General features: G+C 40.6%; 2 pseudogenes; one reads left to right on the top strand and one right to left on the bottom strand.

The window, feature by feature from the left end:
• Gm12202 (predicted gene 12202) lies at positions 8,635-11,284 on the top strand (annotated as a pseudogene).
• On the bottom strand, positions 13,907-15,274 carry Gm12201 (predicted gene 12201; annotated as a pseudogene).

The following is a 16,190-nucleotide window of genomic DNA, read 5'->3' as shown; positions in this document are numbered from 1 at the left end:
CTTGATTTAGCTTTGGTACCTGGTATCTGTCTAGAAACTTGTCCATTTCATCCAGGTTTTCCAGTTTTGTTGAGTATAGCCTTTTGTAGAAGGATCTGATGGTGTTTTGGATTTCTTCAGGATCTGTTGTTATGTCTCCCTTTTCATTTCTGATTTTGTTAATTAGGATGCTTTCCCTGTGCCCTCTAGTGAGGCTGGCTAAGGGTTTATCTATCTTGTTGATTTTCTCAAAGAACCAGCTCCTTGATTGGTTGATTCTTTGAATAGTTCTTCTTGTTTCCACTTGGTTGATTTCACCCCTGAGTTTCATTATTTCCTGCCTTCTACTCGTCTTGGGTGAATTTGCTACCTTTTCTTCCAGACCTTTTAGGTGTGTTGTCAAGCTGCTAATGTGTGCTCTCTCTAGTTTCTTTTTGGAGGCACTCAGAGCTATGAGTTTTCCTCTTAGGAATGCTTTCATTGTGTCCCATAAGTTTGGGAATGTTGTGGCTTCATTTTCATTAAACTCCAAAAAATCCTTAATTTCTTTTTTTATTCCTTCCTTGACCAAGTTATCATTGAGAAGAGTGTTGTTCAGTTTCCATGTGAATGTTGGCTTTCTATTATTTATTTTGTTATTGAAGATCAGCCTTAGTCCATGGTGATCTGATAGGATGCATGGGACAATTTCAATATTTTTGTATATGTTGAGGCTTGTTTTGTGACCAATTATGTGGTTAATTTTAGAGAAGGTACCATGAGGTGCTGAGAAGAAGTTATATCCTTTTGTTTTAGGATAAAATGTTCTGTAGATATCTGTTAAGTCCATTTGTTTCATCACTTCTGTTAGTTTCACTGTGTCCCTGTTTAGTTTCTGTTTCCATGATCTGTCCATTGGTGAAAGTGGTGTGTTGAAGTCTCCCACTATTATTGTGTGAGGTGCAATGTGTGCTTTGAGCTTTACTAAAGTTTCTTTAATGAATGTGGCTGCCCTTGCATTTGGAGCATAGATATTCAGAATTGAGAGTTCCTTTTGGAAGATTTTACCTTTGATGAGTATGAAGTGCCCCTCCTTGTCTCTTTTGATTATTTTGGGTTGGAAGTCGATTTTGTTAGATATTAGAATGGCTACTCCAGCTTGTTTCTTCATACCATTTGCTTGGAAAATTGTTTTCCAGCCTTTCATTCTGAGGTAGTATCTATCTTTTTCTCTGAGATGAGTTTCCTGTAAGCAGCAAAATGTTGGGTCTTGTTTGTGTAGCCAGTTTGTTAGTCTATGTCTTTTTATTAGGGAGTTGAGTCCATTGATATTAAGAGATATTAAGGAAAAGTAATTGTTGCTTCCTATTATTTTTGTTAAAGTTGGCATTCTGTTCTTGTGGCTGTCTTCTTTTAGTTTTGTTGAGGGATTATATTCTTGTTTTTTCTAGGGCGTGGTTCCCGTCCTTGTATTGGTTTTTTTCTGTTATCCGTTGAAGGGCTGGATTCGTGGAGAGATAATAGGTGAATTTATTTTTGTCCTGGAATACTTTGGTTTCTCCATCTATGGTAATTGAGAGTTTGGCTGGGTATAGTAGCCTGGGCTGGAATTTGTGTTCTCTTAGTGTCTGTATAACATCTGTCCAGGCTCTTCTGGCTTTCATAGTCTCTGGTGAAAAATCTGGTGTAATTCTGATAGGCTTGCCTTTATATGTTACTTGACCTTTTTCCCTTACTGCTTTTAATATTCTATCTTTATTTAATGCATTTGTTGTTCTGATTATTATGTGTCGGGAGGAATTTCTTTTCTGGTTCAGTCTATTTGGAGTTCTGTAGGCTTCTTGTATGTTCATGGGCATCTCTTTCTTTAGATTTGGGAAGTTTTCTTCAATAATTTTGTTGAAGATGTTTGCTGGTCCTTTGAGTTGAAAATCTTCATTCTCATCCACTCCTATTATCCGCAGGTTTGGTCTTCTCATTGTGTTCTGGATTTCCTGGATGTTTTGAGTTAGGATCTTTTCGCATTTTCCATTTTCTTTGATTGTTGTGCCGATGTTCTCTATGGAATCTTCTGCACCTGAGATTCTCTCTTCCATCTCTTGTATTCTGTTGCTGATGCTGGCATCTATAGTTCCAGATTCCTTTCCTAGGGTTTCTATCTCGAGCATTGCCTCACTTTGGGTTTTCTTTATTGTGTCTACTTCCCCTTTTAGGTCTAGTATGGTTTTGTTCATTTCCATCACCTGTTTGGATGTGTTTTCCTGTTTTTCTATAAGGACTTCTACCTGTTTGGTTGTGTTTTCCTGTTTTTCTTTAAGGACTTGTAACTCTTTAGCAGTGTTCTCCTGTATTTCTTTAAGTGAGTTATTAAATTCCTTCTTTATGTCCTCTACCATCATCATGAGATATGCTTTTAAATCCAGGTCTACATTTTCAGGTGTGTTAGGGTGCCCTGGACTGGGCGAAGTGGGCGTTCTGGGTTCTGGTGATGGTGAGTGGTCCTGGTTTCTGTTAGTAGGATTCTTACATTTAGCTTTCACCATCTGGCAATCTCTGGAGTTAGTTGTTATAGTTGTCTTTGTTTAGAGATTGTTCCTCTGGTGATTTTGTTACCCTCTATCAGCAGACGTGGGAGACTAGCTCTCTCCTCTGAGTTTCAGTGGTCAGAGCAGTCTCTGCAGGCAAGCTCTCCTCTTTCAGGGAAGGTGCACAGTTATCTGGTGTTTGGACCTCAACCTGGCTGAAGATGAAGGCCCAAAACAGGATCTTTCCCAGAAGCTGTGTTGCTTTGGCCAGGAAGGTGGCCGGTTGTCTGGAGCTGAAGATGGCGCCGCCTCAGAAGCTCTGTGGCTCTCGTCTGTCTCAGAAACTGCTGGCCTCTCGAGTATAGCCTTTTGTAGAAGGATCTGATGGTGTTTTGGATTTCTTCAGGATCTGTTGTTATGTCTCCCTTTTCATTTCTGATTTTGTTAATTAGGATGCTGTCCCTGTGTCCCCTAGTGAGTCTGGCTAAGGGTTTATCTATCTTGTTGATTTTCTCAAAGAACCAGCTCTTCGTTTGGTTGATTCTTTGAATAGTTCTTCTTGTTTCTACTTGGTTGATTTCACCCCTGAGTTTGATTATTTCCTGCTGTCTACTCCTCTTGGATGAATTTGCTTCCTTTTTTCTAGAGCTTTTAGGTGTGTTGTTAAGCTGCTAGTGTGTGCTCTCTCTAGCTTCTTTTTGGAGGCACTCAGAGCTATGAATTTTCCTCTTAGAAATGTTTTCATTGTGTCCCGTAAGTTTGGGTATGCTGTGGCTTCATTTTCATTAAACTCTAAAAATTCTTTAATTTCTTTCTTTATTCCTTCCTTAACCAAGTTATCATTGAAAAGAGTGTTGTTCAGTTTCCACGTGAATGTTGGCTTTCTATTATTTATGTTGTTATTGAAGATCAGCCTTAGTCCATGGTGATCTGATAGGATGCATGGGACAATTTCAATATTTTTGTATTTGTTGAGGCCTGTTTTGTGACCAATTATATGGTCAATTTTGGAGAAGGTACCATGAGGTGCTGACAAGAAGGTATATCCTTTTGTTTTAGGATAAAATGTTCTGTAGATATCTGTTAAATCCGTTTGTTTCATAACTTCTGTTAGTTTTACTGTGTCCCTGTTTAGTTTCTGTTTCCACAATCTGTCCATTGATGAAAGTGGTGTGTTGAAGTCTCCCACTATTATTGTGTGAGGTGCAATGTGTGCTTTGAGTTTTACTAAAGTTTCTTTAATGAATGTGGCTGCCCTTGCATTTGGAGCATAAATATTCAGAATTGAGAGTTCATCTTGTAAGATTCTACCTTTGATGAGTATGAAGTGTCCCTCCTTGTCTTTTTTGATAACTTTGAGTTGGAAGTCGATTTTATTAGATATTAGAATGGCTACTCCAGCTTGTTCCTTCATACCATTTGCTTGGAAAATTGTTTTCCAGCCTTTCATTCTGAGGTAATGTCTGTCTTTTTCCCTGAGATGAGTTTCCTGTAAGCAGCAAAATGTTGGGTCCTGTTTGTGTCGCCAGTCTGCTAGTCTATGTCTTTTTATTGGGGAATTGAGTCCATTGATATTAAGAGATATTAAGGAAAAGTAATTGTTGCTTCCTACTATTTTTGTTGTTAGAGTTGGCATTCTGTTCTTGTAGCTGTTTTCTTTTAGGTTTGTTGAAGGATTACTTTCTTGCTTTTTCTAGGGTGTGGTTTCCATTCTTGTATTTTTTTTCCTGTTATTATCCTTTGAAGGCTGGATTCGTGGAAAGATAATGTGTGAATTTGGTTTTGTTGTGGAATACTTTGGTTTCTCCATCTATGGTAATTGAAAGTTTGGCTGGGTATAGTAGCCTGACCTGGCATTTGTGTTCTCTTAGTGTCTGTATAACATCTTTCCAGGGTCTTCTGGCTTTCATAGTCTCTGGTGAAAAGTCTGGTGTAATTCTGATAGGCCTCCCTTAATATGTTACTTGACCTTTCTCCTTTACTGCTTTTAATATTCTATCTTTATTTAGTGCATTTGTTGTTCTGATTATTATGTGTTGGGAGGAATTTCTTTTCTGGTCCAGTCTATTTGGAGTTCTGTAGGCTTCTTGTATGATCATGGGCATCTCTTTCTTTATGTTTGGGAAGTTTTCTTCTATTATTTTGTTGAAGATGTTTGCTGGTCCTTTAAGTTGAAAATCTTCATTCTCATCAACTCCTATTATCCGTAGGTTTGGTTTTCTCATTGTGTCCTGGATTTCCTGGATGTTTTGAGTTAGGATCCTTTTGCATTTTGTATTTTCTTTGACTGTTGTGTCGATGTTCTCTATGGAATCTTCTGCACCTGAGATTCTCTCTTCCATTTCTTGTATTCTGTTGCTGATGCTCACATCTATGATTCCAGATTTCTTTCCTAGGGTTTCTATCTCCAGCGTTGCCTCACTTTGGGTTTTTCTTATTGTGTCTACTTCCCTTTTTAGGTCTAGTATGGTTTTTTTTCATTTCCATCACCTGTTTGAATGTGTTTTCCTGTTTTTCTTTAAGGACTTCTACCTGTTTGGTTGTGTTTTTCTCTAAGGACTTGTAACTCTTTAGCAGTGTGCTCCTGTAATTCTTTTTCCTTTTTTTAAAAAAAAATTTTTTATTAGGTATTTTCCTCATTTACATTTTCAATGCTATCCCAAAAGTCCCCCATACCCTCCCCCCCCCCCCCCACTCCTCTACCCACCCACTCCCCCTTTTTGGCCCTGGTGTTCCCCTGTATTGGGGCATATAAAGTTTTCAAGTCCAATGGGCCTCTCTTTCCAGTGGTGGCCGACTAGACCATCTTTTGATACATATGCAGTTAGAGACAAAAGCTCCGGGGTACTGGTTAGTTCATATTGTTGTTCCACCTATAGGGTTGCAGTTCCCTTTAGCTCCTTGGGCACTTTCTCTAGCTCCTCCATTGGGGGCCCTGTGATCCATCCAATAGCTGACTGTGAGCATCCACTTCTGTGTTTGCTAGGCCCTGGCATAGTCTCACAAGAGAGAGCTATATCTGGGTCCTTTAAGCAAAATCTTGCTAGTGTGTGCAATGGTGTCAGCGTTTGGAAGCTGATTATGGAATGGATCCCGGGATATGACAATCACTAGATGGTCCATCCTTTCGTCACAGCTCCACATGTTGTCTCTGTAACTCCTTCCATGAGTGTTTTGTTCCTAATTCTAAGAAGGGGCAAAGTGTCCACACTTTGGTCTTTGTTCTTGAGTTTCATGTGTTTAGCAAATTGTATTTTATATCTTGGTTATCTTAAGTTTCTGGGCTAATATCCACTTATCAGTGAGTACATGTTGTGGGAGTTCCTTTGTGATTGGGTTACCTCACTCAGGATGATGCCCTACAGGTCCATCCATTTGCCTAGGAATTTCATAAATTCATTCTTTTTAATAGCTGAGTAGTACTCCATTGTGTGAATGTACCACATTTTCTGTATCCATTCCTCTGTTGAGGGGCATCTGGGTTCTTTCCAGCTTCTGGCTATTATAAATAAGGCTGCTATGAACATAGTGGAGCATGTTTCCTTCTAACCGGTTGGGGCATCTTCTAGATATATGCCCAGGAGAGGTATTGCGGGATCCAATGGTAGTACTATGTCCAATTTTCTGAGGAACCGCCAGACTGATTTCCAGAGTGGTTGTACAAGCTTGCAATCCCACCAACAATGGAGGACTGTTCCTCTTTCTCCACATCCTTGCCAGCATCTGCTGTCACCTGAATTTTTGATCTTTGCCATTCTGACTGGTGTGATATGGAATCTCAGGGTTGTTTTGATTTGCATTTCCCTGATGATTAAGGATGTTGAACATTTTTTTCAGGTGCTTCTCTGCCATTCGGTATTCCTCAGGTGAGAATTCTTTGTTCAGCTCTGAGCCCCATTTTTTAATGGGGTTATTTGATTTTCTGGAGTCCACCTTCTTGAGTTCTTTATATATATTGGATATTAGTCCCATATCTGATTTGGGATGGGTAAAGATCCTTTCCCAATCTGTTGGTGGTCTTTTTGTCTTATTGACGGTGTCTTTTGCCTTTCAGAAGCTTTGCAATTTTATGAGGTCCCATTTATCGATTCTTTGTCTTACAGCACAAGCCATTGCTGTTCTATTCAGGAATTTTCCCCCTGTACCCATATCTTCGAGGCTTTTCCCTACTTTCTTCTTTATAAGTTTCAGTGTCTCTGGTTTTATGTGGAGTTTCCTGTATTTCTTTAAGTGAGTTATTAAAGTCCTTCTTGATGTCCTCTACCATCATCAGGAGATATGCTTTTAAATCCGGGTCTAGCTTTTAGGTTGTGTTGGGGTGCCCAGGACTGGGTGAGGTGGGAGTGCTGTGTTTTGATGATGGTGAGTGGTCTTGGTTTCTGTTAGTAAGATTCTTACGTTTGCCTTTCACCATCTGGTAATCTCTGGAGTTAGTTGTTATAGTTGTCTCTGGTTAGAGCTTGTTCCTCTTGTGATTCTGTTAGCCTCTATCAGCAGACCTGAGAGACTAGCTCTCTCCTGAGTTTCACTCTCTGCAGGCAAGCTCTCCTCTTGCAGGGAAAGTGCACAGATATCTGGCATTTGGACCTGCTTCCTGGCAGAAGATGAAGGCCCGAAACAGGGCCAGTCCCAGAAGCTGTGTCGATTGGGCCTGTCCCAGAGCTGTTAGCTTCTGTAGTCCACGCTCTCACCTGCGCAGACTAGTCTCACAGGGGTCCGGGAACCAAGATGGCTCCCCCAGGTGCTCCGGCAAAGCCCTCCTGGGCGGGGCAGACACTTCTCTGGCAGGGAGGGTTCCTGGATGTCTGGAGCACGAAACGGGGTCTGCCTCAGAAGCTGTCCTCTAGGGACCTTGGGGGTGTCCCCTGACTCCATGCCCAAAGTGACCTCGTGCTGGCGCCCCTCCTCTATTTTTTAATACTTTAACTTAACCTTTCTTGATGGCCAGGGAGAAAGCTCAATGGGTAAAGTGCTTTTTGTGCAAGCTTACAGACCTGGGTTCAGATCCCAAGCAGCCACATAGAAACCAAGGGAAATGCATTGCTTTCACACTAGAGATGGGGAAGCAGAGACAGGTGACTCTTAGGGACTTACTAGGCTGTCAACCTGATAGAAATGTTGACCTTGGACTATAATAAGAGGCTGTCTCAAAGAAAAAGATGGAGAGAGAGATCAAGGATGACTTCCATATTGACTTCTGGTGTCCTTATGCATACAGACACCCCACAGACAGCACATGTGCATGTACACATGCACCTAAAATCAAAACATTTTTAAAATGTCTGAAAACCTCTCATGATTCAGAGACAAAGTCTGCATCTACACTTATTTTTATATTCATTTATCCATTCTTTTTTTTACTCTGACTTCTGACAAATCATCTGAATTTCTCTGCTTGCCAGCGATTTTCTATATAAAGTAACAGTTAACTCTGCCCCCAAAATATCAAAATATTGAGTGGAATGGTGGTGTGTGAAATTTCATCAGACAGCACTGTTGTAGTTGTTCAAAGTTAATTTTCTTCCCTTTTAAGTGTTTACAGTGGGGCTAGGAGAAAATGCAAATGGGTGTGGTGGTGTTTAATCCTCACACTTAAGGAGACAGAGCCAGGGAGCTCTCTGAATGTAAGGCTCAGTGAAGCTAGCCAGGGTTATGAGCAAGACCCTGAGTTAAAAGAAAACAAACAAAGCAGAAAGGCCAGCCGGTAAAGCTGCCAGCTGCCAAGCCTGGTCACCTGAGTTTAATCCCTGGACCCATATGTTAGAAAGGAGATCTAACTCCTGGAAGTTGTTTCTCTCAACTTCACATGCTTGCTGGGATACCTCTCGATACACACATGCTCACATGAATGGAGGGATGGATGGGTGAATTAGTAAATGAATGAATGAGTGAATTAGTAAGTGAATGAGCAAATGAAAGGGTTAGTGAATTAATTAATTAATATTTAAAATGTTAAGAGGACATGAAAGGAAGAAGCATGAAGACAAACATTTTGGCCCTGATCCGATTATAGGTGCCACTCCCTGCCCAGGTAGGATTAACATGAACTCTGAGGCATTCTAGGACTTTCCATGCATGTAAAGTTCACATACAGTGTTGCCGTGTATGCCTTATTTGTTTCAGAGAAAATCATTTAGTCATATCTCACTCTCTTCTCCTCAGTGGCCTAAATCTGGCGCCTGTGGCATGACTAAGAACCATCTGGGAAAAACTTCCCAATAAATATGAAAAGCTATTCCAGGACCTATAAGACATGTTTGATCCTTCCAGAAACATGGCAAAGTACCACAATGTCCTGAGGGGTCAAAACTTATAGACTCTGTCATTCCCCTGCTCCCCATTATCAAGAAAGATGTCATGTTCCTCCATGAGTGTCCTCTGATTCTGACCAGCAGAAAGAAATGACGACACAGCGTTCTTCTCAAAGCAGTTTATTCAGGAACCTTTCAACATGCATGCATGAATCTCTCTTTAGGAATAGTCTCTTGTGTGTCCTCTTCCGCCCCCAATCACAATCCCTTATATAACCCCTCAACCACGCCCCATCAGCCCAGTTCACGTAACAGCAGTCCATTGGCCAGAATCATCACTCGTCATATGGTCTGATCTTGCATCATGGTGCACCTGCGCAGTTCTCACGATGGTCGTGGCTTATTTTCTGGTGTATGAGGAAGTCATGTGCAAGTCATAAGACTTGGCTGCAGTCCCGGGCGCCATCTTGGGACTGCTGCCACACCCGCTCCTCACACATGAGGGTGAGCACAGGTTGGCTCTGTCTGTTCTGGTGGGAGCACAGAGTGAACACTATGCGATTTCTTGTTCCTCCTCTTTAATCTCAGGAAATAACTCAAAAATAGATGGATTGGTCAAGCTAAGAATGATTGCAAAAGAAATCCACCATGTTGGCCAAATGGCTTCAGTCAACATGGACCCTGCCTTTATGTTCAGGATGTGGTGTGTGAGTTGTTGGCCATGGCATGTGTGGGATGAGAAGGTTAAAGTGAGCTTGCCCACAGGGAGAAAAAGCTAAATAGTTAGTGATAGGAGTTACATTAGGATGTGCTGAGACAAATCACCTTCAAGCTTCGGTTGTGGTGCTGTGTCTGAATTGGATCCAGGGCACATATAACAGTAGTGCCAGTAGCTTGTCCCTCAGACAGTTCTAGTGAGTGTTGGGTACAGTGTTTACTTCTTATTTCAGTACACTGAGGTGGAGAGTTAGAGCTTGTAATTGGTAGTACCAACTAGAGCAGAATTGTCATAATGTCCACACACTGCATTCATCTGTTGGTGCAGTAAGCAGTGGTTGGTTCAGTGGAGGGAAGGAACAAAAGTGTAGGCAGCAGTCCTTTAAGCCAGAGATATTTGTAGTGGATGTGTGTGAGGTAACAAAGCAGTTAATGTCTGTGGGTTTCTAGAACTGCTTGTCCAGAAGTTTGGTCCTTTCTGAGCTTGTGGTCTGTCTCTTTTTACACCCATGCTTCAATCTCTGTGATTCTCACTTACAGGAGGAAGAAGTAGCAGAGGCTGGGGTAAGTGGCGGAGCCTGTGTACACTCAGTTCTTCTTCAGCCTGTTGGTTTGTTTCTTACCTGTCCCGTTTTCTGAAGCTTTGTTTTTTTATTTTTCCTTAACTCTCTCACTCTATTAGAGTTTCAGATGCAAACTGACTTCAGATTTGATCCGCTGGGACATTGCTGAAGTCAGGTCCACAAAAGCCGCTAAGTGATTGATGATTATTCTGGAAAATGAGTATTATTATTCTGGGAAAATGTAGACCAGATGTATTTCTTGGCTGTCAGAAAGATTTTATTTTAATATAATTTGTTGGTTTTTGAAATGAAAAAGCTAAGAAAGCAGGGACAGGAAGCTCTTAAATGATAGAAACTGTGCAACTAAACCCTGTCGCACAGATGTGGGAGTGAGGGTGATGCTAGGCACCCATGCACCTTAACGTTTCTACAACTCAACTAGTATTTTCGTTATACATAAACCATCCCCTTTAAAAATAGTTCTTAACAAATTCCTGTACTGGTTTCCACACATATGTTTACATTTGTGTGACTGTTATATTAACAGATTTATTGTTTTAAAAACTCACATTCAACTCACAGAGTAAGAACACAACAATGAACAGCATGGCTGAGTTTAATTACACCCATATAAATTACCTCCATTTGAAAAGGCAAATTATATTTTGTAAATTGTTGTTATGATCACTCAGTATTCTTGCACAAGCTTTTATATGCAGTTATGTTCTCTGGTTTCTCTGCAAGAACAGACTTTGAATGCTTTGTGAGATGGAAAGTAGAATTTACTGGTAGGAGCAGAACATATGCCAAACATATCTGTGTCTACGTATTATGGATAATTCCTTTTGAACTGAACTTTATGTAATCTCTGTTATTCTGCATTCCCCCAGAGCAATTTACTTATTAGAGTGGGGCATGGGATCTTTCAAGCATAGAGTCTTTACACAAGACTGGCAGTTCTGGTAGATCAGCCTGTACAGTACTCCAGAGACTTGCAGGATTGTTTTTCCTTCCAGGTCACTGAGTCAGGGCAGTGTGAACGCCACAGTGCTATAAGCTGTTCAGACAGGCGGGCATAAAAAGCAGGCACCCTGTACTTCCTTCCTCAGACATCTGTATGCCAAATATCTGTATGAAGATGCCCAAATGGCTCTGAAAGTGAAGCAATATCTGTCCATCCTGGAGCTGGAGATGGATGAGGAGTCTTCAGACACTGTCACTGTCGTGGGTACCAGCAACCAGCACAAGTGAGTGCCTCCCCAAATCAGCCACAGATTGTTCCATGTGTAATGGTGAGGGTCAAAGGGGGTTTCAAGCAGCAAGACACACAGTCCTTGTGCTTGACTAGGTCTTCAGGTCCAGTTAAGTTAGTGTGGTAAGGAGACACTGAGTTCTCACCTCCTTGCTTTGGCTTCATCTGACACTGCCTGCACCACAAGCGAAGGGCATACAGGTGATTGTGGCTCCAGATGGCATGCCTTTTCTTCTCACAGAATTCCCACAGTGATGGACAATGTGGTTAGAGATGATGAGGTGAAAGAAGTTCAGCTTTGTGTGTGCTGGCTACTGGGTCTCCCTCAGCCTTGACAACAGCAGAGCTCCTTAATAATGAAATAACATTAAATGTCACATTCTGGGGATTTCTGGTGTTTTTGAAGACTAAGTAAAGTGTCTCTGAAACTGTTCAAGCTTAACTACTCTTAGCCATTTCTATTTGAGCAAACTAAAAATATTTTATTACAATTAAATAAGAATCTAACATAACCATGAGTTTGCTATCTGGCCCTTAACTTGTGTTGCTTAATCATCTTAAAACAGTTTGTAAAGCATCTATTAGAAGGACTGAGTCTAAGCCTCATATTCTTAAATGAGTCACATAGGCACAATGACTATCTAAATTAACTATTAATTTCAAATTTTGTATTAATATATGGATTAATACCAATGAAAACCAAAAATCTATATCAATATACATTCTGTGCCAATGTAAGAAATTATAAATTTAATTTGTATCAATTATAAAGATTTCTATCAATTAAGATTATGGCTACACAGCAACTTATTCAAGAATAAAATTAGTTAAGGTAAATGTGACACCCTGCATTACCCCACCTAATCTTTTACTAACTTTGTTATTGGCTCTGATAATGAGCTAAATGTTGGCTCTGATAATGAGCTGAATGTTTCTTGTTTTAATTGTCTTTTCTCTAATTGTGTTTCTGTACTGTATCATGGTCAATCTGTAATGGTAGTACATCAACCAGCTTTTACTATGATTTCTGAAATTTATCTGAACCCTGGTATTCTAAAAAAGCCTTATAAATATTGGAGTAATTAGATCATGCTCTGGCAAGGAAAAAGGTACAGTTGGGCTGATCATTGCTGGTGTTGTTGCTCTCATAATATTTTTAGCCAGTGCTGCTACTTCTGTGTTAGCTTTAGCAAAAGAGGTACAAACATCTAGTTTTGTTCATCATCTTGCTGAAAATGTAACCAATGCCCTACACATACAAGAGGACTTGGATAGATAGCTAGAACAAAAAATTGATGCATTCTATAATACAGTGAAGGACATGGGAGATGAGGTACAAGCAATGAAAGTCAGAAGCCATTTGGAACGTCATGATCCATATCTCTGGACTTGTATAACTCCAAAATGTATACTGAGAGTCAGCATAACTGGACCAGAGTAAAACACACTTGCAGGGTATTTGTCATACTATTAATATATCTTTAGATTTTTTTTTAATCCTGCGTAAAGATGTTGTAAGTTTAAGAAATGCAAAGGCTTTGTCTTTGCAAATGATACTATGAAAAAGTTACAGGCCATTTTTCTTTCACGATCTTCGTTTACATCCCTCTTATTGGACATATCAGGACTTGGCTTTATGATCCTTTTTATGGCATGTCTTTTACCCGTTCTTTTGAGAGAGATCATCAGATTTTTATAAATGTCAAGGCAGAGTTATATATGTTCCAGCTCCAATGCCTTCCCAAGCAGAAGCTGGTAGTCAATGGTAAGATTATCTTGAAACTTTCTTAACCTAAGACAGACCATGAATATGAGATTATTTGTGTGCCAATGATGAATAAGAGCTGTGTTTTCAGATGACAACCTAATACAAGCACGACTTTCTGCTCTGTGACTGATAAAGTGCCTCTTAAAAAAAAAAGGCAAGTAAGATTTTCTCAAAGGTGGATCAACCTACAAAAGGGCATGAATGCTAGGATTCTTGTACTGATGATGGGTAAGGTCCATACTTCTTGAGGGGTTGCCTAAGACAGGCATCAATAGCTGAGACTGCTTTGACTTGTATAGATAAAAAAGGGGACATATGGGGAGTACTTCAGGAGTTAACTTTGGCTGACTTCTTGCTTATGATTAATCATGAATGAGTCTGATGACATCTTTTTGTTTTTATTTAAGACATGAGTTGTGTATGCCAAGTTCCTTAGCTGTGCATACATCCTTGTGAGGCTGTCCTAGCCTGAAGGAAATGGCCTTAGTCAAATGTAGATACTGTGTATCAGCATTTGTGGTCATTGTTTATCTTCCTGGAATTGGCCATGCTTTGTGCTGCTTGCCTTTAAAGGACACTAAAAAAAATAAACTTGTTCACTGGCATGGTATTAGCCAGCAGTCTTCTCATATTCTGTCTCTTGTGTCTTGTTTCTACCCTTCCTATAATCATTCCCACTCCCCCAGTCATGGTTCCTGTGTTGACTGACCAGCAGGCTCTGGAAGAGAGGATAGACCGCTGCCCAGCTTTTGTATTAGTTAAGGCTTATTACAAATATAAATCTTACGTGTGCTTTTTATCTGAGAACTAAGTCATCTAAGGCAGGGTAGAAAACCCATGTCAAGATTAAATAATTTCTTTTTCTTTTTTTTAACCATGCAAGGAAACTTTACTTTGAAAGGATTTTGCAATAAACACACTGAACAGGCTCCAAGTAGCTGTCTATTCTTCTCCCTCATCCTTGTCCTCATAGGACTCGATGCCTACTTCCTTATAATCTTTTTCCAGGGCAGCCATATATCCTCTCAAGCCTCAGAGAACTCCCCCACCTCCATTCCATCACCCATACACCAGTGTACAAAAGCCCTCTTGTCGACACTCAAGTCAAACTTGTGGTCGAGGTGGGCCCAGGCTTCAGCAATGATTGTTGTATTGCTCAGCATGCACACTGCATGCTGCACCTTGGCCAGGTCACCCCCGAGGCACCACAGTGGGTGGCTGGTAGTTGATACCAACCTTAAAGCCTGTGAGACACCAATCCACAAACTGGATGCTGTGCTTTGTCTTGATGCAGCTATGGCAGCATTCATATCCTTCAGCCACACATCTCAATGACACAGCAGGCAGCAGGCCAAGTACTTGCCATTCCAAGTGTCACATTTCACCATCTGTTTGGCAAGCTCAAAACAGGCATTGCTGATCTCTACTACTGACTGCTGCTCACAGTAGGCCTTCTCTGTAGAAATGACTGGTACATAGGTAGCCAAGGGGAAGTGGATGCGAGGGTAGGGCACCAGGTTGGTCTGGAACTCTGTCAGGTCTGCATTGAGGGCCCCATCAAAGCACAAGGAAGCTATAATGGAGGAGACAATTTGATTGATGAGGCAGTTGAGGTTGGTATAGGTTGGGCGCTCAATATCCAGGTTATGGTGGCAGATGTCATAAGTGGATGGAGAATTCCAGCTTGGACTTCTTGCCATAGTCAACAAAAAGCCACTCCACCAGCAGAAATGTGAAGACGGAGCCAGTGTCCCCTCAAATGCTGTGGAATACTAGGAAGCCCTGAACTCCTGTACACTGACCAGACAGCTTATGGATCCAGTCCAGCACTGGGTCTATGATCTCCTTGCCAATGGTGTAGTGACCACAGGCATAGTTGTTGGCTGCTTCTTCTTTCCCAGTGATAAGCTGCTCTGGGTGGAAAAGCTGGTGGTATGGGCCATTTTGGATCTCATCAATTATAGTAGGCTCCAGATCCACAGAGACTGCCCCAGGCACATGTTTTCCAGCTCCAGTTTCACAGCAGAAGTTGGTGAAGGAGTTGTCTCCTCCCCCAATGGTCTTATCACTGGGCATCTGCCTATCAGACTGAATCCCATGTTCCAGACAGTAGAGCTCCCAGCAGGCATTGCCCATCTGGACACCTGCCTACCCCACATGGACTGAAATGTACTCACACATGATGAGTTTGGGCTGTATGTCTCATGTAGAGTCAGGGTCACAGGTCTCTGTGAGATCTGAGATTAAATAATTTCTACAACATTTTGGCACCACAATGTTGGTTATAAGTTCAGTGTTTGTAATGATTTTACCAATCCTCTATCTGAGAAGTCAAAATAGAGCACGCATAGATAAAAAAAAAGAGATACTAAATTAAATCAATCTATACTTTTGATGACTTCAAGTTACTAGACCAAAGGCATACTATTTTGAGAGAGAGAGACTCTATATGTGATCAGAAAAAAAAAAGGCTTTAGACATCTTCCAAAATAATAAGGATCAGGTTTGATAGAAGACCTCCTAAAGATCTTGACTACAGAAAAAAAAAAAAATCAGAAAGACCAAACAAGACAGGTAACATGATTTACTGATCTCTCTATATGGGAAAAGCCCCCAAACTGTCTGAGGCATAAAAATGTCACTAGCCAAAACTTCAACTATACATAACCTATAAATATTATTGACTACAAAATCCTCAAAGTTTGCCATGCCATCCTTTCATATGACATAAATAAAGATGTATTACCATTTGGTTATTGATCAAACTAGCACATAAAAAGGGTCATTGCTTTTCACAAAAACAAAAATCCATCCTTAACTCATCTATACACATTACACATTTCATACATATATGTTTATGAAATTAAAGTTTGGTGATAAGGTTTATATATTACAAAATAAAACACCAAAAATACAGCTCTGACAAGATTCTCCCTCAAAAAATGCTAAAATGACCTGCTGTTCCAGCTCCCTGCCTGATTCTGCCTTAACTAATGGCTTGCTTACTTAAAAAACAACTTCAAAAATGGCTAATAATCCCCCATGACTTTGGTTCATCCAGCCTTTCAGACTATTCCAGTCGAGACTTCAGTTAAGCCCAAAATTTTCTCAACACATAAAAACTAGACAACAAATAATAACAACTAACTTTATTTT

Source organism: Mus musculus, chromosome 11 (assembly GCF_000001635.26).
Source record: "Mus musculus strain C57BL/6J chromosome 11, GRCm38.p6 C57BL/6J".
NCBI classification, from domain to species: Eukaryota; Metazoa; Chordata; class Mammalia; order Rodentia; family Muridae; genus Mus; species Mus musculus.
Note: the sequence above shows the minus strand (reverse complement) of the source record. Positions and strands in the feature narration are given on the sequence as shown.